We start from the raw sequence: 23198 nt of genomic DNA on the forward strand, positions 1-23198 counted from the left end.
ATAAACCTTTTGTGCAATTTAAAAGTGATTTGTCCGATTATTATTCAGTATAAGAGTTTCTGCACATTCTCACTGCAGCTTGGAAGTTGCTTTACCCCTTTTTCACTGTAGCTACTTGATCTATACTTTAGCCAATAGTTCCAAAGTTTTTAAGTGGAGAGAGAATACTGAAGCTAGAAAGTATTTCACTTAACAGAGAGAAAGACTAATCCCTGATCATTAGGGCAAGGATGACCCTACAAGACTTAATGAACTCGCCTCTATTTTCCAGTTGGCCAAGACAAAGTGGGGAGCTACTGATAGCAGCAGTTTCCTCTGCAGACCTTCATAGTGTTGACTGCTTTGGGTTTACATGGAACCTAGGTGTTGGCTGTGTCCTGAGAGGCTGAAATTGAGTTGAGGCCCAGGGTCCCTGGGTCAGGACAGGTCATCCAGCTGTTGGAAAACACGGAGGGAGACCAGGCCATCCCCAGGCAGCACTGGCCACTTCCTCCAAGGAATCCACCACCACTACACTTTTCATGACTTCTGGTAACTAGACTGAGAGCCCCACGACAATTGGGATAATGTTTTACTCATCTCTGTACTCATGACTCCTAGGACCAAACCAAGCACTGAGGAAGCTCTCGGAGACATTCCTTCATGGATCTGATAAAGGGGGTGGCAAATTTCTAATCTCAACTACATTCCTGTCCCAAATACATGCACGAATGCTCTCTGCTTTCTTCCAGGAGGCAACAAATACCCTTCCTTCCAGAGGAGCCTGCCCTACACTCTCAATGCCCCATGACACTCCCCTGTGGTGAGCTCTGATGAAGAGGGACTGTCCTCTTGGATTCCTCTCAGTGGTTCTCTCAGTAGGAAGAGATGTCTTCGGCCTAGCCCCCTCCCCCCTCCATCCTCTGCACTGCCACCATACCCCAGGTTAGGAGAGCTACAACAGTTTTTAAAATGATTTTATATATTTATTTGAGAGACAGCGTGAGGGAGAAAGCAAGAGTGAGAGAGAGACAGAGAGAAAGAGAACAGCTGGGGAAGGGACAGGGGGAAGCAGACTCCACTGCTGAGCAGGGAGCCACCCCCCTCAATGGGGCTTGATCCCTGGAGCCTGGGATCATGACCTGAGCTGAAGGCAGGCTCTCGATGAACTGAGCCACCCAGGGGCGCTGAGCTACAAGATTTTGTTTGCATTCTTCCTCTCACTGCTTTGACCTCCTCTGTGAAATCTTATTGATGTCAGAATTCCAAGTTCATAACAGAGACTAAGGAAAATGAAACACTCAACACACGGTCAAGACAAAGGTGTGTAAAGTCTTTGACAACCATAAATTCAGAAGAATATAATTGGTATCACTGCCTCAGAGGCAAGGGTCTCCTAACCTGGCCCTTCCTGACCTTAGGGTAGAACTCTTTGTGGTAAGAATGGACAAGTCCAACCTTTATCCAAACATCACTGATCCCTCTAAGCCCACACTTACTTGGAGAACATCGACCGTGAGGGAGCTCCAAGGTCAAAGCTAGGGGTCTGGGGCAGAACCTCATGGTCACATCGTCCACCTCTTTTTTTTTTAAGATTTTCTTTATTTATTTGACAGAGAGAGACATAGCGAGAGAGGGAACACAAGCAGGGGGAGCGGGAGAGGGAGAAGCAGGCTTCCCGCCGAGCAGAGAGCCCCATGCGGGGCTCGATCCCAGGACCCTTAGATTATGACCTGAGCTGAAGGCAGACGCTTAAAGATGTAGCCACCCAGGTGCCCCTCCTCCTCCTCCTCCTCTTGGAACTGGTGCTTCCCTGCAGTACAAACCAACCCCGATCCATTCTGTGGGGCTCCTCGGGAGGTGCACAGGTTCACCGTGGACGAAGTTACTCTCCTCGTTCTCCTTGCTCAGCTCAGGCTGCTCCTTGCAGAGTTGGATGCCGCTGTATGCATTCCTCAGTTTCCCCTGATTTTTCTGGACCCAACTTGTCCTTCTTCTTACCTCCTTTGGGCAACCACCTGCTCCACCATTGCCTTGTCCTTCTTTGCGTTATTCTCATCCTCCAAACCTGCTGATTTTCTGTCTCCCAAATGCTCCCTCTGTTCTCTGTTTTCAGTGTGGGCTCAGCTCAGGCTCCTGCAAGAGACACACAGTGAAGGGACCAAGTCAGGTCTCAGCTGCAGTCCCCAGGGCTGCTTCAAAGGCACCGCAGACCCTTGTGCACTCACAGAAACTGAGCAGGAAGGGACCGTGGAGAATTTGAATAACAACCTTATCTTACACATGAGGAAGCTGAGCGCAGAGAGATGAAGAGATTTTCCCAAACTCCTTCAGCACTTGATGGCAGCACGGCCCCCACACAGGACTTGGCTGCGAGCTTCCCTGTGGAGTCTCCTAACGTACCCTCTGGGAAGGCACATCTGAATTTCAGGGGACACTTAAATTAGAAGTTCAACTTAAAAATAAATACTTTTTAGGAGACTTTGGATCAAATGTAGATATTTCCACTGTTAAAAATACCAGAAATTCCTTCCTGGGGACAAATCTTTTTCCCAGGTATATAATTCTGTTACTTCTTTCCTTTACAAATCATTGGCTAAGATATTAGGATCACAAAAAAGGTATGCAGGGAAGGAGAAGTTCCTCTGTTACCTGTCCTGGTCTCCCAGCTTAAGTAAGAATTAAGTTTCACTGAGACATTGAATACGCATGGAGAACGGATATTGAAATGGAGACCCTTAAAGAAATATAAAGTATTAAGGCAGACAGTTTTTATGCATTTTAGACAAGGAGAAAATACATTTCTCAGGGATTTGGGGAAGTTTTAATTTAGAGAGTGTCTAGACCGAATTTAGAAACCCTGGTGAGAAGGATGTCTTTTTACTTCTTAGTACAGGGGGTGCCTTTTTCATATGGGAGATTGGTTTCCTGCTTTCAGGGAGACAGAGGAGGGTTTGAGTGTCCTGGTACCAGTTTCTTTTTGGGTAGCTTCAATTCAAAATAATATTGTCGACCTCAGAGAGTCGGGGACCTGGGGTGGCGAAGGAACTGAGAAAAAGAGACTACCGCGGCGCCTGGGTGGCTCAGTTGGTTAAGCGGCTGCCTTCCGCTCAGGTCATGATCCTGGATTCCAGGGATCGAGTCCCGCATTGGGCTCCCTGCTCAGCAGGGAGTCTGCTTCTCCCTCTGACCCTCCCCCCCCTCATGCTCACTCTCTCTCTATCTCATTCTCTCTCTCAAATAAATAAATCTTTTAAAAAAAGAAAAAGAGACGACAGTATAGCGAGGCACAGGGGACCCCAAGCAAACAGCCCGAGGTCCTGAGGTTTATTTTCCATAATCTAATATACCTTCTACAGTGATATAGTACTATAATGATTTACAGCAGGGGCTTAGTAAGGCGCATCTTCCACGTACACAGGGTTAGTCAAGTGAAGTAATGGCAGTGGAGAAGGAATAAAGAAATCTGCAACTGGCTGTGATCAATTAATTGTAAACAGCATTGTACTCGGTCTTTAACACAGGATAAGAAAACAAAAAAGGGAATGCACAGTGTGCTGTTTACAGCTGGCTTCCTATCTACAAAACATCTTCTGCTGTGTACTTTAGATCAGAGCACACACATCCCAAGGGCATTTCACTCTGATCCTTTCAGGTTATTTTTAACCCTGCAATCTCGAGTTTTCTCAGAGATCTTGGAGTCTGAATGAACATGCACCAGTGGTCGTTGTGGCATTCTGTTTCCCCCAAATATGCCATTGTGGTACATTTTGGGCAATCTGACCTTGGCGCCTATGGGTACTATGGTTTCTCTCCGCCTTGCTCATTACTCAGTGCCTATTTCAGAGAGAAGGCTAAACATATCATTCTTAGAAATACCAAGGTGGCTCTCTCGGTTCAGCGTCTGACTCTTGATTTCAGCTCAGGTCATGATCTCAGGGTCATGCGATTGAGCCCCAGTTTAGCCTTCATGCTCAGTGCAGTCAGCTTGGGATTCTTTCTTCCTCTCCGTCTGCCCATCACCCCTGCTCTAAATAAATAAATAATATTTAAAAAAGAAATACAAAATAAATCCCATGACCTTATGTGAAACTAATACAATGCCTATGTTAAGTGGACCAGATTAGTTTAAAAATTATTTTAAAGCGCACCTGGGTGGCTCAGTTGTTTAAGTGTCAGTCTTTGGCTCAGGTCAGAATCCCAGGGTCCTGGGATAAGCCCGTATGTCCAGCTCCCTGCTCAGTGGTGAGTCAGCTTCTCTCTGTTCCTCTTCCACTACCCCCACCACCGCTCCTGATATCTCAAGTACTCTCTCTCAAATAAGTAAATTAAAAAATTTTAAAAAGCAATGCAATGGTCCTCTCTGGAATCAACCCACACATAAGCATGCTTTCTTTTTGCTGCACCCCAGTCCCCCTTTCTCTTTATTACCTATCTGACCTACATCCTTCCCCCAGCGATGGAGACAGCTCAGATGCACTGCTTCACCTGGTGGTGGGGCCAAAGAGAAGTGCACACATGGTTAGAATGGGCTGCCTTGAGAGTCAGCCGAAACGTAGCTACAGGCAGTTAGAAACAAGCCTAAAGTACCATTAGGAATAAGCACTACAACATTTAGCGGTACAGATTTTAGGTGTGGTATTGATATCACCTTCCTTGTACAAATGTGTTTAGACTCAAGCATGAGACTATGGGATCAGACAAAATGAAAGAAAACTGTGTCAAGTGTGAAGATACTAAGTTACCAAAGTTATTCTGAGTTGTATAATTAGTTTGTCCCTTAGCCCCTCATTTCCACCTGCAGAACCTAGAAGACGTGCAACAGAGTCTCCACTTGCCATCAAAGTCAATCTGAGGACACAATAATTTAAACTGTTAACCCAAACTTTCCATTTTTTCTTAACCTGTGTTGAATACCAGGCATTTCGATTGCCCATTCCCATTTCCAGGGAGACTGCAGTGAGGACGGAGAATAATGTGGTGCATCCAGGTAATAGTCTGTTTCTTGGTCCGCTTCTGTGCTCAGCATGTCAACTTTTGTCTGCCAGTGGACCTCTAACCACACAGGGGAAACCCAACAAATATTAAAAGTGTAGGTTCTCTAGGTTAATCTACATTTAGGATTCTGTAGTGCTCAGAATGGCTCTTGAACTGCAAGGACCAAGGTAGATGCCCCCTCCTTACCTTAGGGGGAGTAATTCTGATTCCTGAAGCATGCACCTCTTCGTTTTCTATTTATTATTATTTTTTTTAAAATTTCAGCTAGGCTCCATCACCTACGTGGGACTCTAATGCATGACCCTGAGATGAAAGTTGCACGCTCTACTGACCGAGGCAGCATGCGTCCCCCCAGCACCTTTGATGCAGGCAAATACCATGATTTTCATGTTGGAAAAATACTGCAAACTGTGGGACATGCCTTCAATCCGCTCCACTCCTTCTGGGCATGTTTCCTGAGTTCCGACTGTGTGCGAGTCCTCTTTCCCACCCACCCATAGAAGGGCATATACATGGAAAATGTGCCCGTCCATAGAAGACCCTCTAGGATCCCAACCCAGATCCGCTGGGATCCCTGGGGTCTTTTCTGTGTTATGCTCTCCTGCTCTCAGTGTGTTTCTGCCTCTAAAGGCACCTGTGAGCAGGACTGCCCTGGGGCTCCTGGAGCTCCTTTGTACCCAGTCCCAGAGAACGGGGAGTACATGCCGTATATGACCACAGCCCCCATGTATCTCCCCTCCCCAAAGGCACTCAGCCTTTCACTAACAGGTGCAGCAGGGTGAAATCTCCATTCCTGGCCCAGGGGAGACTAACTCTGAAACACAAGTGTCCCCTAGGCTCTCCTAAACCTGTCAGGACAAAGCTCCCCCACAGCTGTTGCTGGAAATCACAACTTACACAGCAATGAACTCAAAATGGTCACAGATCTAAGTATAAGAGCCAAAACTATTGTGCAAGAGGACTACATGGGAGAAAATGGTCAGGAATTCACAGTAAGCAAAGAGTTCTAAGTCACTACGGCAAGAGCACGATACGTAAGAGAAAATTGAAGATGAAGAAGTTTTTTGCATCAAACATTGCCACTGAGAAAAGGAACAGAGAAGCCACTGATTAGGAGAAAATATTTGTGGATTAAATACCCAATGGGGACTCACGTTCACGAGAGACAAGAGGACTTTGAACTCACTCAATGGGCAGAAGCAACACACTCGTTTAAGCCAGTATAAGAGTCGAATACACATGTACCAAAGGAGACACATAAAAAGGTAATCAATGTTATTAGTAATATGTTATTATTTCTCAAAGAAATGCAAGGAAAACCAGGTACCATTTTACACCAACTAGTGTGCTTACGTCCCAAAGACGATACCAAGTGTTGCTAAGGATGAGCAGAAACTGGACCCTCCTATATTGCTGGTCGCAACGTAAAATATAACAGCTCCTGCAGAAGCCACTTTGAGAGTTCTTAAGAGTTCAGCACAAGCTTGCCATAGGACCCAGCCATTCCACAACTAGGAATCTATCTGAGAGAATAAAAACATATGTCCGCTCAAGTCTCAGTCAGAAATGTTCCGGGCAGCGTTATTCACAATGGGCAAAAACTGACAGCAACACAAAGGGCCATCGGCTGGTGAATGGACAAACCAAATGTTTCCTATGTGTACCATGGCATCTATTCCGCAACAAAAGGCACAGAAATCTGATCCAAGCTACAGCATGGAGGAACCTCAAAAGGATGCTAAGTGAAAGAAGCCAGTCACCAAGAACTACAGACTGTCTCATTCGGCTTATGTAAAATGTGCAGAAAGGAGCAATGCACAGAGACAGAAAGCAAATCAGTGCTGCTTGGGGCTGGAGGAGGGAGCGGAGACTGTCTGCAGAGGGGCTGGAGGGAGTGTGGGAAGGTGAAGGAAGCCTCTGAAACAAACTAGGGCACTAGCTGAACAACTCTGTCATTGTTGACAATGGGTGAAATTTATTGTATGTCAATTTCACCTAAAAAAAAAAGAAAGAAGGCGACCCTCGCACATCAGTGGGTCCTGGGGTCCCCAGGCAAACACTGCCTGGTGAGGGGCCACATCCTGGAGTCCCAGCAGGTGGTGGCTCAGAGCCTGGTTTCTGACCTCCCAGCTGGAGTCAGGGGTTCAGTGACTGTGCCTTCAGCCTCAGGCCCTGGCAGTTCCCCTGGAATCCACCAGGCGGCAGACTACTTAAGGGAACAGACCTTCAGGTGGCCCAAGGACACCAGGGGGAAGCAAGCAAAGATAGGGCACCAGCTGGCTGGAGATTCCTAAAGGAAGTGAAGGCTGCAGGACCCATGGAAGCTGCTGGCAAGATCTGGATGGATCTTAAGTAGGTTTGGTCCCCTGGGTGGGCTCTAAGCACTAAGCTTTAGGTTAACATCCAAAGGTTCCCTTTGATGCTCCCTCCTGCAGTGGCACTGAGGCTCCCCCCGTGGAAGCTCAGCATAGGGAAAAGAACCTGTGCTGCTATTCACCTTCTTCTGAGTCGAAATGGAACACTTGGTCTGCGTTTAGGGGAATCTGCCCTTTTCTGGCCCTCTATGTAGGGCCAGCTCCTGGGTGCTGAACCATCCCTGCAGGAGGCTAGAAGAGGCACTCTGGTCCTTCACATTGGAGCTGGGCTTGCAAAGAAGGGTTCCTGCTAATCCATATTTCCCTGGCCCTGGCTGAGCATCCTGGTCCAAGATCAGGGGCTGCAGTGGCCTAAAATAGGGACTTCCTACATGTCACTGCTCCTCTCTGGAAAGTCCAAAGGCGGCCCATGGTAGTGGTGGGGGGAGGGGAGGGCATAGAAACCTATACTCTGTCAAAACATCATCCACAGTGAAGATTTAAAAACAATGTTAGAGGACAGATCTCATATTATGTAGTCGGTGGTGCAGTAACAGCTCTGCGAGGTGAAAGAGGGTAGCTACACTAGTAATCAGCCTAACATAATTTATAGAGTCGTCCAATCCCTGTGTTGCCATGTGAAACTGATCTCACATGGGGAATCAGTTATGACTCAATTGTTTAAAAACCTGAAGGTGAGGGGAAAACATTTGAAAACGAAGCAATAAAACTATAGTTGACTGGGGAACAACATGGCTTTGAATTTTAGTGAACAATGTCGGTCCACTCATGGGTTGATTATTTTTTTTTTTTTTTTACAAATACAGTCTAGTACAAATGTAGAAATACATTTTCTCTTCCTTATGATTTTCTCAATGATATTTTCACTCTAACTCACTGTATCAAAAGAATAAAGTACATAATTCAAGTAACCCACAAAATATGTATTAATCAACCGTTTTTGTTATCTGTAAGACTTCAGTAGGCTATTAGTAGCTATGTTTTCTGGGACTCAAATGTTATACAAAGATTTTCAATTGTGGGACTCTGTACCCCTAACCCCCAGGTTCTTCAAGGGACAATTTGTATCTGGATTTGCAAATGACATACTCCTGTATACAGAAAAATACCAAATACACACACACAGAAACCACGACTATTAGAGTCCATAACCTATTTCAGCAGAGTTGCAGCGTACAAGGCAGACAAATCAGGTGTTTCTATAACCTAGGAATGGACACCGGGAAAGTCAATTAAGAAAACGATTCCATGGACAACAGCACCCACCCGAATGGTATCGAAGAATAATTGAGTCAAGGAGGCACAAAACCTGTACACTGAAAACTACACAATATTGCTGCAAGAGATTAAGGAAGACCTCAACAAGTGGAAAGACATCCTGTGTTCATGGATTGGAATGGTTAAGGTGGTTCAGAAGGCAACAGCAGGATCTGCAGATTCTTTTGGATTCCTATTGAACGTTTTTCTTCTGCCTTCCCTAATCACCATCAGCCCCTTGCAGTACATTTCCTTTCAGACATTGTGGTTTTCATCTCTTCATGTGAGATTGGGTCCTTTTTTTTTTTTTTTTAACATTTTCCATGTATCTGCTGAATGTTTTCACCAATGGGATGCAGTTAGAACAAATGCTTTCTTGTGCTCTGGTGATTCCCATCTTGCTGTCAGCTCTGGGTCATTTTCAGATGAGTGATCCATCTCTTCAGGAGGGCTCATTTCCCCCCTTTGTCTGCATACCTCAAACTGTTGGATGGAACGCCAGACACTGTGAATGTTACCTTGCTGTTTGCTGGATATTTTTGTGTTTTCTATAATATTGAGCTTTGTTCAGGGATGCACTGAAGTTACTTGGAAACATTTCTGCTGTTGCTTCAATGCATAGTTCAGTGGCCCAGAGCAGGGCTCCGTGGAGGACTCACCATGAGTTCCAGGTACTGTAGCAAGCCCTCCCCCTGTCTTCCACCCTATTCCTCACAAATTAAGAGGGTTACTTTTGCTTAGTCTATCTGTTGGACACAGGCACTATTCCCAGCACCGTGTGAGCACCAGGCCCTGTGCAAAGGATTACCCCCTGACTTGCTGTCCATGCCTCCCCAGGGCCCCTCCACAGCTCTGGCTAGGTGACTTCCTGCAGCTCTGTCCTCCCTGAGACTCAGTCCTGGGTTCTCTCAGATCAGTGTCCTCAATTCCAGGAGCTCCATGGGGCTCCTATTCAAGTCCCCCTCCCCCCAGTGCCTTGCTTGGAAACTCTCTAGAGCCAGTACCTCTGAGCAGCTCTAGGGCTCTGCTCACCATTGTGTTGCCATGTGTCCGGGATGGCTGTCCCCTTTGCCTGATGCCCAGGATCTTGGAAATCTCCACTTTGCACATCTTGTGTGACGCTGTTGCTCTTTTGTTTAATTGTATCTGGCAGAAGAGTAACCCATTGCTGAGTCCCAGTTGGTGTGGCTCCCCTAAGTGAAAATCAAAGTTGGAAGACCCTCAGTTGTAGATTCTGAATAGAGGCCTTTAGGGAGTAGAGAAAAAAACACCAGCTCTGGTGAAAGCCTGAAGCCAGAAACCCCTTCAAGCTCAGTTTGACAAAGCAATGCAGGTACATCAGTAGGGACAGTTTTTGCTTGAGCCCAAGAGCTGCAGAAGGCCCACGGCCCTTTGTCCTAGAGCTAACCTGCTGTTTGGGAAAGGTCTGTGGTGCCAAACCCAGCGGGTTCTTTGTGAGTAGACAGAGGTGCCTCTTTAAAGCCTGTCAGGGGGCATCTGGCTGGCTCAGTCAGGAGAGCAGGGGAGTCTCCATCTGGCTTCATGAGCCCTATCCCTACTTTGGGTGTAGGGATTACTTCAACAAATAAACTTACAATAAATAAATAGTACATCAAGCCGGACCCTCTCTAGTCTCGGATGGGTCCTCTGGAGCAAGGCTATACTAGGTAGGCTACCAAGTGGCCTAATCAAGGATATGGAGTCTGGGGATTGGGTGAGGCTTTGCAGGGTGCCTGGGGGGATAGGTGGGGAGGGGAGGGAGGAAGGAGAAGGGATGCAAACCCCTGTTCCCTGGGGAATGAAAAGAAAGCACCTTTGCTGGATCAGGGACTGCAAACCACATACTGAAATATAAGCAGAGAAATTGCTCTGCGAAAAACAGAAAAAACCCCGACAGCCAAGGTGGGATGTATGACCAGTGGACAGAAACTGTCCTGCATGCTTTTGATTGAGAAACAGCCAAACCCAGATTCTCAAGAAAGCAGCCCTTAAAAGCAGAGGTGTTTTCTTCAGGGTCCTGGTGTCCCCTGAGTGAGCTTCCTCTTCAGCCCATGTCATCAGCCAAAGTCATGGAAAAGACAAAACAAACAAACAGAAAAATGAATAAGAAAACAAAGGCTATTCTTAAACAACCAACAACAGGTGAAAGAGCAAAAGCAGCCCCCCACAGCCACTGCCACAAATAATGCAGAGGAGTTGTCCATACTCGGGGAAATCGCGGGGGTCAGCATGTCCCTGGTATGATGGAAGGGCCTCCCCTGGGAAAACCACCTGCTTGATCCCGGAGTCTCCCCTGCCGGGTAAGTGTGACTCCCTCCGCCTCCGCCCCACACCAGTCTCACCCCCCTTCCACCGGACACACAGGCTCACTCGCCTAGGCGCACCCCAACACCCTCGGCACCCACTCCTGTCGCAAGCATCCTCACCCTCCACACGACGCTTCCGAATAGGATGGACGCAACAGCGCTGCTACCTCCTCAGCCCCACGAATTCTAAGTTGCAGAACCCCACCGCCATGTTGCCTGGTTTGCATCAGACAAGCCCCGTCCGTGAAGTCAAGGGCTTCGCCTCAGTCCCCAACCCCACCCCATCTCCCTGCCCCCCCAGCTCCCCTCCCAACTTGGATTTTAGTACTGGTGTTCCTCCTTCTCCTCCTCCAGTCCCCCTTCCCCTTCTCCCTTCCCGTGCCCTGGCTTCCTTCCTCACCTGCCCAGTCTCCTCTGTCTCCTGAATTGGTTACCACTCTTTCCTCTCCCTGCAGCTATGGCCCCCCAAACCCTACACAACCCCCCCCCCACCCAGCCCAGGGAAGGCTGTGCCAGCCAGAGAGAAACATGAGGGAGGACTTTCCAACAGCCCGCGAAGAGCAGATACAACTCTCTCTTGCTCTCTCTAGCTCTCTCTCTCTTTCCCTTCGGACCCTGGTTGGAGGACACCGAGTGCCATGGCTGCACCTGTACAGTTCCAACCAGTCCCCACAGCCTCCCCCAGCCCTGGACACTGCGGGGGGGAGGGGAGGACCAAAAGTCCGCAACCCCTGGGCCCTTGGGCTGACACCAGCCCACAACACTCCACACGCTGAACACATCCCAGGGCCTGCTTCTTCCCCAGGAGGGCTCCTAGGACAGGGACGGCGCGCCCCCTCGTGGCCGCGCGGGGAGACGCCCAAGGATCCCGCTGTTGAGGGCAGGGCCAAAGGGGACCACTGCTTCTGCTCCCTTAAACCAGGCTCAGAGTTCTCAGCAGGGGGTTAGTGGGGTCCCAGGCTCCCCACTCTGCCACCGCCTGCCCTCCCTCCACCGCTGGGCGCTTCCCCCTGGAGGGGATTTCTGCAGTCAGGTCGGCCTTTGGAGGGAAAATAGCCAGGTCTGGAAAACTAAACAGACTATTTTGAAGAGATTTGGGCAATTGTATGGTCATGGATGGAGAGCCCTAGGGTTCTGATTTGCCTTGTCTTGCTTGCACCTTGAGGTAGTGGTTTACTTTTCCCGGAATGTTTAAATTAGAAAAGATTGGAGGGTGGAGAGGGGGCGTCCAATTTTAGTTGTCACCTGAGATCAATAGTGTGCTGCTGGGTAGAATAATGCCCCCTCCCTAGGAGCTGCCCAGGCTAATGCCAGGAACCTGTGCACATGTTCCATCCTGCAGCAAAAGGGTCCCTGCACAGGTGCTTATGTTAAGGACCTTGAGATGGGGAGATGATCCTGGATTATCCAGGCGGCGCCCTGCAATGACAAGGGGGTCTTAAAACACAAAGAGGCAGAGAAGAGGTCAGAAGGAGGCTGTGTGAGGAGGACTCTGCCTGCTGGGGCTGGGGCTGAGCATGGAGGAGGGGCCTCTAGGAGCTGGAACAGGCAAAGAGAAACACTGCCTGCTTAACCTAAAAAATAGAAAGCGCCAGGTATTTTACCAGCCAAATTGGGATTCCTGGGGAATAAAAGGGAAAGGTGATGTGGGACAACCAGCTGGTCTGAGGAAAGTCACCTAACCAGAGCTGTGCAGGGTCCCTGGTGTGGCTTGCAGTGAGGTCCTGCTCAGGGCCTCCATGGGAGGAAAGGCCAGCAAGTCAGGGGGCAATCATTTGAAAGCAGTAGAGGGAACAGGACCTGGAGCTCTCCCAGGCAAAATGGCCCCTAATCAGGAGCCAGATCCGTCATCGGAAAATAATCCAGAGCTGACACATGTGAGAACCGCCAGAGAAGGATATGAAAGCTTTTAGTATAAGTTTTCCATCAGTTGTAAATGTTAAACCGAGAAATAGAAAATATAAACAACACCCTCTCTATCTTTAAGAGATGAAAACTACAACGTCTGAAAGGAAATATACTACAAGGTATTGACAGAATTTAGAAAATGCAGAAGAAAAATTTTTGATAGAATTGTATTGACTCTGTAGATCTATTTGCATAGTATTGCCATATGAATTATATTAAATCTTCCAATGCATGCATACAGTTGTTTTTTTCCCCCCATTTGGTCTTTCATCTCTCGCAGAACCATTGCTTCTTATGCTTTTCAGTGAACAAGTCTTGCTCTCCTTGAATGAATTTACACCTGACACTTTTACTGTGTTGTGTGCCATTGTAAATAGAATTGCTTTCTAAATTTCCTTCTCAGATTGTTCATTGCTAGTGCATAGAAACACAACTGATTTTGTATATATGGTACCCTGCAACTTTACGGAATGAGTCTATGGACTCTGATATTTTTGTGTGTGGATGATTTGAGGTTTTTCTATCTTTAGGAGCATGTCCTCTGTAAATAGAGATACAGGTTGACCCTTGACCAATGCGGAGTAAGGATGGTGACTCTCAAGATCAAAAACCTGTGTATAGAGGCGCCGTGAGGGGCGGTAGCAGCGGCGGTGGTGGTGATAGTGGCGGTAGCTGTGAGGGGATTCCGGGAAGATGGTGCTGATTAAGGAATTCCGTGTGGTTTTGCCATGTTCTGTTCAGGAGCAAAGTTCCTGCATTCGTCAGGATGATTGCTCCGGAGGGCTCCTTGGTGTTTCACGAGGAAGCCTGGAACGCATACCCCTACAGTAGAACAAACCATTATGCCTCAGTTGTAACGAGTGTATATATGAAAGATGATTTCTTCATTAAAATTGAAACATGGCACAAACCAGACTTGGGAACATTAGAAAATGTACACGGTTTAGATCCGAACACATGGAAAACTGTTGAAATTGTCCGCATAGATATTGCAGATCGAAGTCAAGTTGAACCAGCAGACTACAAAGCTGATGAAGACCCAGCATTATTCCAGTCAGTCAAGACCGAGAGAGGGCCTTTGGGACCCAACTGGAAGAAGGAGCTGGCAAACAACTCTGACTGTCCTCAGATATGTGCCTACAAGCTGGTGACCATCAAATTCAAGTGGTGGGGACTGCAAAGCAAAGTAGAAAACTTCATTCAGAAGCAAGAGAAAAGGATATTTACAAACTTCATTGCCAGCTTTTTTGTTGGATTGGCAAGTGGAATGATCTGACAATGGAAGAAATTAGGAGAATGGAGGATGAAACTCAGAAAGAACTAGAAACAATGCGTAAGAAGGGTTCCGTCCGAGGCACGTCGGCTGCTGATGTCTAGATGAGTCCCCTGTAGGGTCAGAGACAATATCAAACTGTTTACGTAATCAAGGTCAAGTGAGGGGAACAAGTGCAGCCAGTGATGAGTGAAGAAGGATCTGACCAGTATCTGGCAGTGCTGACGTTTCCCAGATGTGTGCTTGTGATGACATACTCACAGGTTCCCAACCACCTGTGTGTGTGTGTGTGTGTGTGTGTGTGTGTGTGTGTGTGTGTGTGTGTGTGTGTGTGGCTGCATATAAAACACATGTAGAGCTACAGATCAAGATACACACACTTGTGTATATATGTACATACAAACATACTGAAAGGATTAGTACAATTTCTCCAAAGTACTGTACCTATCTTCAAGAATGCAAAAGAAAATATTTTCAATATATATACCTGGAACAGATTTTAATAATTATCAGAGTAATACCATTGGTGGACAAATTGACTGCAATGTAATACTAGCTGATATGTTTCATAAATGTCAAATTGTGGACCAATATATTTAGCCTTTTATTACTTTTCTGTTCTTTTAAATCTTCCTGTTCTTTTAAATCTTACAAATTTTTATTTTAGTCCCATAAGCAACAGACTCCCACAGAAAAATTTATTCAAAATCTTTTGGTATTCCAGTGAATCTGGAATGTGAACTCTGAATGTATTTATAATGATTTATTTCTGGATGGTTATTATCTTAAATTCAAATTGGACACTGTCTATTAGTAAGGAGTATAGTTACCATCCAATTTTTACCTGTTTGCCCTGAGGGGAAAAAATCCTTTAAAAAAAAATTCTGGTTTTTATTGGATTTTTGTATTTTAAATTTCAATATTTTTCTACATCAAACCTAGCAAAAATGGAGATGATGGTTTGTGATTTATAATAAGCACTATACAATTTTCAGGCTACTCGTAGGCAAACAAAGAAATTGATGAAGAAATGAATAGCATCGTAGGCTGTAGGAAAACTTTCGGAAGTCGAGCACTTCCATGGAGTCTTGTTTCTGAAATGACTGTTTTCTGAAATTAGAGCTTGGAAACTATGCAAATGACCTAGATTCCTCAGAGCTGACAGGCTAGAATACAGATAGTGGTGATGGTTTTGTTTTTGTTTTTGTTTTTGTTTTGCACTTTTCATATTGAAATACACCCCAAGGGGGAGAAGCTGCCTTTGAGATAGTGGAATTTCAGAGGCAGCACAGGCTGATCTCCTTGCCTGGGAGGCCCTGCTGAGAGGCCAGTGCTCCACCGCCCATGGGGAGGACACCATTGGAACCTGTCACGAGTGAGCATCAGGAACGTGCTGTTAGCAGCTGCTGCCACCTTGTCCTCCTCCTCCTCCTTCTTTAAGAAAGGCACCATAGCTAGGTAAGATTTTTATCAGCTCTTTCTGTCCAAATCCAGGTTTTCTCCTGTCAGTCCTGGAAGCTTGACCAGAATGATATTGTTGGAGCCTTCCGGTCACAAACTATCTCCTTTAATCTCGTCCTTCCTGCAACACGCTGGCTCCTGTAGTCCTATCACGTTTGTAATCTGACTTGCTGACAGTCCTGCCCACCCTGCTCCTCGTTTTCCCACATGCCATGTCCCCACTGAGGTGGTGGCAGTGAGTCGGACGAAGGTGTTGAGGATCACTGCCGCACCGCGATGCCCTCTTAGCCTTGGCTCCGAACCCCACGTCGAATATGTCCTCCGTGTACTCAGGATCAAGACTGATGTTTACTCTCTGGGCAGTGTTATAAGACAGGTGTTGTCAAAGCATAATCATTGTCTGCAAAATGTTTGCTGCAAGGAAGATTATTGCTAATTTTGTGAAATAAAGAGTCTCACTCTCTCCTTTTAATGGACTAAACTCTCACTGGCATCTGTAGCTTCGTTGGGAGCTTGGGCGCACATGGAAATCCATGCCCAGCGCATGGATTCTAATGTTTTCCTAACAACTGTGGAGATTTGAGGGAATGCGTGGTGAATGTAAAATACCTAGTTTACTTGGCAGTCTCTTGTGTAAATTACAGTAAAACAAAGTAAATGAAATTGAAACAAAAAATAAATTTGATCACAAAATGCCAAAAAAAAAAAAAACCTGTGTATAACTTTTGACTCCCCGAAAACTTAACTACTAATAGCCACTTGTTGACTGGAAGCCTGACTGATAAGATAAAGATGACTAACCCATATTTTGCAAGTTACATGTATTCTACACTGTATACTTCTAATAAAGTAAGCTAGATAAATGAAAATGTTATTAAGAAAATCATTCGGAAGAGAACATATATTTAGAGTAGTATACTGTGTTTATAGAAAAATGCACGTAGAAGTGTACATGTGCTGTTCCAACCTGTGTTGTACAAGGTCAACCCTAGTTTTATTTCTTCCTTCCCCCACTCTTTTTTCTCACTTTCAGTTTTGAATAGTATTTTGGCCGAGGATCGAATTCCATGCCTAGAGAGGGATTCTTGAGTCTCCTCTTGATTAGAACGAACTTTTCAAGTTCATCCCTGACATTAAATCTAAATTAGACCTGCTTTGGGGCTTGGAAATGGAGGGAAAAATCACCCTCCTTTCTTCTCACTGCATTTTAGACTTCCTCCTCAAAATGAATGTCAGGGGGCACCTGGGTGTCTCAGTCGTTAAGCTTCTGCTTTCCGCTCAGGTCGTGATACTGGGGTCCTGGGATGGAGCCCCGCGTCAGCAGAAAGCCTGCTACTCCCTCTCCCACACCCACTGCTTGTGTTCCCTCTCATCGTGTCTCTCTCTGTCAAATAAAAAAATAAAATCTTAAAAAATAAAGAAAAGTTCTTGCAAATAGTGCTGAGGACTCAGACTGGCCATTGCTTTGCTCGTGCCTCCCAATATTACACTCAAAAATATGAGCAAGACTTCATACTAGGTAAGACTTAGGACCTTGGTGGGCTAAATATTCAGCAGGCTTTATACCAAACATGGTCCTACCCTATCTTTGATAACATGTGGAGAGGACTGAACAAGAAAATATGAAGTGCAACAGAGTCATCTTACCTTGAAAAAACATGGCCATTTTGAATACTCAAGGTAGCATATGCAGAAATCTAGCCTGGGCTGCCCTGGAGCCTTGTAAGCTTTACACTGCACATTCAGTGTTTCTAGAACGCGCACGTGCACGCGCACACACAGACGCACACACACACACTCACACACACACTCCTCCAGTCCATCTCCGTAGGACTTGTGATCAAATCAGGAGCCAGTCCTCGAGTAGTAGGGCCCAGAGCCCGTGAGCAACAGATGCCTAAACAGGAGCCACTGTCCCTGCTTTTTCTACAGAAGACACGCCTGTTGCGCGGCTCCCTTCCTTGTCACGTGCCCTCTGATCCACGCCCCGCCATGTCTTTCCCCACCCACCCTACCCTCCTGGCCAATGGCCAGCCTGTGACCGGACAGGAAGTGACGTCCACGCCCCCTGGGTTTAGGCCTCCTGTGGGTTCTCAGGCCTGGTTGGGAGAGCAGTGCAGCAAAATAGCTCTTGAAAATGAAAACTATCATCGTAGGACTAAGAACAACAATAAATAGATTCGCAGAATCATGCGAAGGATCTGTACTGGAAATCAGAGCCAAAACTGTAAGAGAACGGGCGCCTGGGTGGCTCAGTCGGTTAAGCGACTGCCTTCGGCTCAGGTCATGATCCTGGAGTCCCGGGATCAAGTCCCGCATCGGGCTCCCTGCTCGGCGGGGAGTCTGCTTCTCCCTCTGACCCTCTTCCCTCTTGTGCTCTCTATCTCTCATTCTCTCTCTCTAATAAATAAATAAAATCTTTAAAAAAAAAAACTGTAAGAGAACAAAAGGAGAAGCTAGACCCAAAAGGTGTGTCTGGTAAGGCCAGATGTGCGGAACAGGATTTCGAGCGGAGCAAGAGATGTTAGGCGAGTGTCCCGCTCAGCAGCGGGAAGGCGTGGGGATCAACGCCCCACAGGGTCGTGGGAAGAGCGAGGGAGGGCAGGGCCAGGCACCGCTGTGAAAGGAGACCCGACAGAGCCGGCCAAGTCCTGGATGCATTTGGCGGAGACCGCCGGGCACCAAAACTGGGAGCTCGGCCTTTGCCACAGATTCCAAAGAAATACATTCCCAACAGCTAACATTTAAGTGTGTGTGTGTTTGGGGGGGGGGGTGATGACATGTTCCATGACAAGAAATGTAGCATTTCCTTCTGAATGTGGCATGCGAGAGTCCTGTCATTTTGTCGGCAACACAAGATTTCAATTCTATGACACCACATCGTTGTGGATACCGTGACATGATTTTCAGGCTCAATGTGTTCCGAGCCGATGCAGTTAGACAAGGCCGAAGAATCCAGAGTGGCAGCTTGGGGCTAGAGAGCCCCCAGAGAGGACCCGCGCTTGCCTCTGGCTGGGTAATCAGAGAGCTTGCTCCCCTGTGAACTGAAGGTTGGAGCTTCCAGCCCAGCTGGGAATACTGGGTTATAACTGATCCGAGGCCTTACTAAGCTATACTGTGCGAAACATTCTTTCTTACCTAGCTTCTTCCCTGACTTATCCTCAGTATCTATTTTATTTTTGTTTTTTAAGCTTTAAAAGTTTTATGTATGTATGTATGTATGTATGTATGTATGTATGTATTTATTTATTTATTTATTTATTTATTTATTTATTTATTTAGGAGAGAGAGAGCACGCCCCTGCAAGCCTATAAACGGTGTGGAGGGGCAGAGGGAGAGGCAAAGGGAGAGAATCTGAAGAGGTCTCTGCACTGAGCCTGGGGTTCAATTTCAGGACCCTGAGATCATGACCTGAGCCAAAACCAAGAGTTGAAGGCTTCACCAACTGAGCCACCCAGGTGCCCCATATGTTTTAAATGTTTCAGGGATTTTATTTTTAAGGAATCTCTACATGCTTTGTGAGGCTCGATCTCACAATACCGAGATCAGGAGCAATATCTAGTTTATTTTTGTTTATTTTTTTAAAATATTTTATTTAATTATTTGAGAGAGAGTGAGAGAGCGAGCAGGAGAGCATGGTGGGAGACACAGGGAGAAGGAGACTCCTCGCTGAGCAGGGAGCCCGATGTGGGGCTCGATTCCCGGACCTTGGAATCATGACCTGAGCCAAAGCAGACGCTCAACCGGCTGAGCCTCCCAGGTGCCCCAGCAATCCCTAGTTTAAATCAGAGGTGGGAAGATCCTGCCTGAACACCTAAAGTTCATGTTAATTACTAAGGGGGTTGGTAGAAAGAGTCTTTTCTTTTTCTTTCTTTTTTTAGGATAAAAACAAGTTCTGGAGTTCCAGAGCCTAGGTATCTCATAGACAATATGACCTTTCTTCCTGAGAATGGGTTTTTACACCTGTTTGTTCCTGGAAAGTTGGTGTCAATTCCTCTAAGCCAGTTGAAAGGAATTGGCTTTTTTATTCCTCACAGCCAAAAAGAACACACGCCAAGGTCTCAGTGAGAGGATCGCTTATAGGATACGGGCTTTAGTTGTGAGATGTGGGAAAGGATGGGAAGAGGCAGGGTTTGTTCTATATTGAACACTGGCAGCACTGACAATTCTGTGATTGTGGTAAAGAAGTCATAGGCGTTTCCTTAGGGAGGGAGGTCGATGTTTGGATGTCGGTCTGAACAGTATTGTGAGTAGCCTTGTTTTGTCTCATTTCATCAAGGTCTCAAAGCAATCTTGTCTGAGGTTGATATTCTACATGTAAGATTATTTATTTCAATCATGGAAACAAAACAGTCAGGCTGGGAGTGCCAGAGCAGTTCAGGGCATCGGAGGCTGGGATTGTTCTTTGTCCCTGGAAATCCCTAAAACAGAGAACAAAGAAAGAGAGCCCTCTGGTCTCCCAAGCTGTAGCTGCAAACCTGAGTGGGAAACTGAGACTTGGACTAAGTATCTTGAATTTCCTGTGGCTCCATTTCCCATTTCAAAATGGGTCAAAAGGAATTGTTCCTGCATGGGTTGTCCCAGGTGTTAAATTGGTAGAGTAGGCAGCTAGATCTGAGCTGGAGGCAAGGAGGGTGGTACACAGTGCTTTCGTGGTTTCCCACCTGCTGGACTGTCAGATCCAGACCAGCAGGGGCAGAGCATGTGCTCTCCTTTCCAGCGTGTGTCCTACAATAACGTATGGCTTCCTTATAATATATTTACATTGCGGTTTCCATCCCCCAGTAGGGGAAGATGGCCTTGACAGTTCCAGGAAGACCTTTGTTAGGGCCCAAATCTCCCCCTATCAACCAGTAGGCTGAGTCCCTTAGATGATTGGAAACATCTTCAGTTGGAGACCACCCTGGCTGTGACCCATAATCTATGAGACATAAAAAGAAAAGACACCCCTAACCCCGGTGCAGCTCCACCCCGGGGCCTGTCTGCTCTCCCATCTTGAGAGTGGACTGAAGTTCAACCAGGAGTGTAAACCAACTGAGTATACAAGTGGGACTGTACAATTGTGAACAAGAGTATTCCCAGGAAAAGTCCTTCTGGACATTGTTGTTTGAACAGTGGGAATACGGATTGACCACTGTCCCCTGACATTCAGAAGTGGGTTCCCGGAGGATATGTTAGGATCCTCGACAGGGAAGCTCGCAGCCAAGGCCTGTGTGGCGGCCGTACTGCCATCAACTGTTGAAGGAGTTTGGGAAAATCTCTTCTTCTCTCTGGGCCTCACTTTCCTCATGTGTAAGATAAGGTTGTTATTCAAATCCTCCACGGTCCCTTCCTGCTCAGTTTCTGTGAGTGCATGTGGGTCTGCGGTGCCTTTTAAGCAGCCCTAGGGACTGCAGCTGAGACCTGACTTGGTCCCTTCACTGTGTGTCCTTTTCAGGAGCCTGATCTGAGCCCACACTGGAAACAGAGAACAGAGGGAGCATTTGGGAGACAGAAAATCAGCAGATTTGGAGGATGAGCATAACCCGAGGAAGGACAAGGCAATGGTGGAGCAGGTGATTGCCAAAGGAGGTGAGAATAAGGACAAGTTGAGTCCAGAAAACTCAGGGGAACCTGAGGAATGCATACAGCAGCATCCAACTCTGCAAGGAGCAGCCTGAGCTGAGCAAGGAGAACTAGGAGAGTAAGTTTTCCCCTCAACTTCAGGTCTTTTAAAAATTGATTCATAACAGATTCCCGTGTGGCATCAGTTTCACGTGGCAACACAGGGATTGGACGACTCTATAAATTATGTTAGGCTGACTACTAGTGTAGCTACCCTCTGTTACCACGCAGAGCTGTTACTGCACCACCGACTACATAATATGAGATCTGTCCTCTAACATTTTTTTTAAAATCTTCACTGTGGACGATGTTTTGTCAGAGTGTAGGTTTCTATGCCCTCCCCTTCCCCCACCACTACCATGGGCCTTCTTTGGACTTTCCCAGAGAGGAGCAGTGACATATAGGAGGTTCCCTATTTTAGGTCACTGCAGCCCCTGATCTTGGACCAGGATGCTCAGCCAGGGCCAGGGAAATATGGATTAGCAGGAACCCTTCTTTGCAAGCCCAGCTCCAATGTGAAGGACCACAGTGCCTCTTCTAGGCCCCCGCAGGAATGGTTCAGCACCCAGGAGCTGGCCCTACATAGAGGGCCAGAAAAGGGCAGATTCCCCTAAACCCAGCCCAAAGTGTTCCATTTAGACTCAGAAGAAGGTGAATAGCAGCACAGGCTCTTTTCCCTATGCTGAGTGGGGGGACTGGGGGGAGCCTCAGTGCCAGTGCAGGAGGGAGCATCAAAGGGAACCTTTGGATGTTAACCTAAAGGTTCGTGGCTACAGCCCACCCAGGGGACCAAACCTACTTAAGATCCATCCAGATCTTGCCAGCGGCTTCCGTGGGTCCTGCAGCCCTGACTTCCTCTAGGTATCTCCAGCCAGCTACTGCCCCTGTCTTTGCCTGCTTCCCCCTGGTGTCCTTGGGCAACCTGAAGGTCTGTTCCCTTAAGTAGTCTGCCGCCTGGTGGATTCCAGGGGAACTGCCGGGGCCTGAGGCTGAAGGCACAGGCACTGAATCCCTGACTCCAGCTGAGAGGTCAGAAACCAGGCTCTGAGCCACCACCTGCTGAGACTCCAGGATGTGGCCCCTCACCAGGCAGTGTTTACCTGGGGGTCCCAGGACCCACTGATGTGCGAAGGTCACCTTCTTTCTTTTTTTTAGGTGAAAATGACATACAATAAATTTCACCCATTGTCAACAATGACAGAGTTGTTCAGCTAGTGCCCTAGTGTGTTTCAGAGGCTTCCTTCACCTTCCCACACTCCCTCCAGCCCCTCTGCAGACAGTCTCCGCTCCCTCCTCCAGCCCCAAGCAGCACTGATCTGCTTTCTGTCTCTGTGCATTGCTCCTTTCTGCTCATTTTACATAAGCACAATGAGAAGGTTTGTAGTTCTTGGTGACTGGCTTCTTTCACTTAGCATCCTTTTGAGGTTCCTCCATGCTGTAGCTTGGATCAGATTTCTGTGCCTTTTGTTGCCCAATAGATGCCAGGGTACAGATAGGCCTCATTGGGTTTGTCCATTCACCAGCCGATGGCCCTTTGTGTTGCTGTCAGGTTTTCCCTATTGTGAATAACGCTGCCCGGAACATTTCTGACCAAGACTTGAGCAGACATATGCTTTTACTTCTCTCAGATAGATTCCTAGTTGTGGAATGGTTGGGTCCTATGGCAAGCTTGTGCTGAACTCTTAAGAACTCTCAAAGTGGCTTCCGCAGTGGCTCTTATATTTTACGTTGCCACCGGCAATATAAGAGGGTCCAGTTTCTCCACATCCTCAGCAACACTTGGTATCGTCTTTGGAACATAAGCACACTAGTTGATGTAAAATGGTACGTGGTTGTCCTTGCATTTCCTTGAGCACTAATAACATATTACTAATAACCTTGATTACCTTTTTATGTGTCTCCTTTGGTACATGTGTATTCAACTCTTATACTGGCTTAAAGGAGTGTGTTGCTTCGGCCCATTGAGTGAGTTCACAGTCCTCTTGTCTCTCGTGAATGTGAGTCCTCACTGGGTATTTAATCCACAAATATTTCCTC

The 23198-nt window shown here is 46.9% G+C and overlaps 1 non-coding gene across 1 annotated transcript; it reads right to left on the reverse strand.

Moving 5' to 3' along the window:
* Positions 1-10748: 10748 nt before the first annotated feature.
* On the reverse strand, positions 10749-10917 carry LOC148161828 (U1 spliceosomal RNA). Its single transcript, XR_015767333.1, has one exon. It is a non-coding gene; the product is annotated as a U1 spliceosomal RNA (small nuclear RNA).
* Positions 10918-23198: the final 12281 nt, after the last annotated feature.

Source organism: Eumetopias jubatus, unplaced genomic scaffold, assembly GCF_037043125.1.
Source record: "Eumetopias jubatus isolate StellerSeaLion01/CBP00866 unplaced genomic scaffold, mEumJub1_p1.0 scaffold_54, whole genome shotgun sequence".
Lineage (NCBI taxonomy): Eukaryota > Metazoa > Chordata > Mammalia > Carnivora > Otariidae > Eumetopias > Eumetopias jubatus.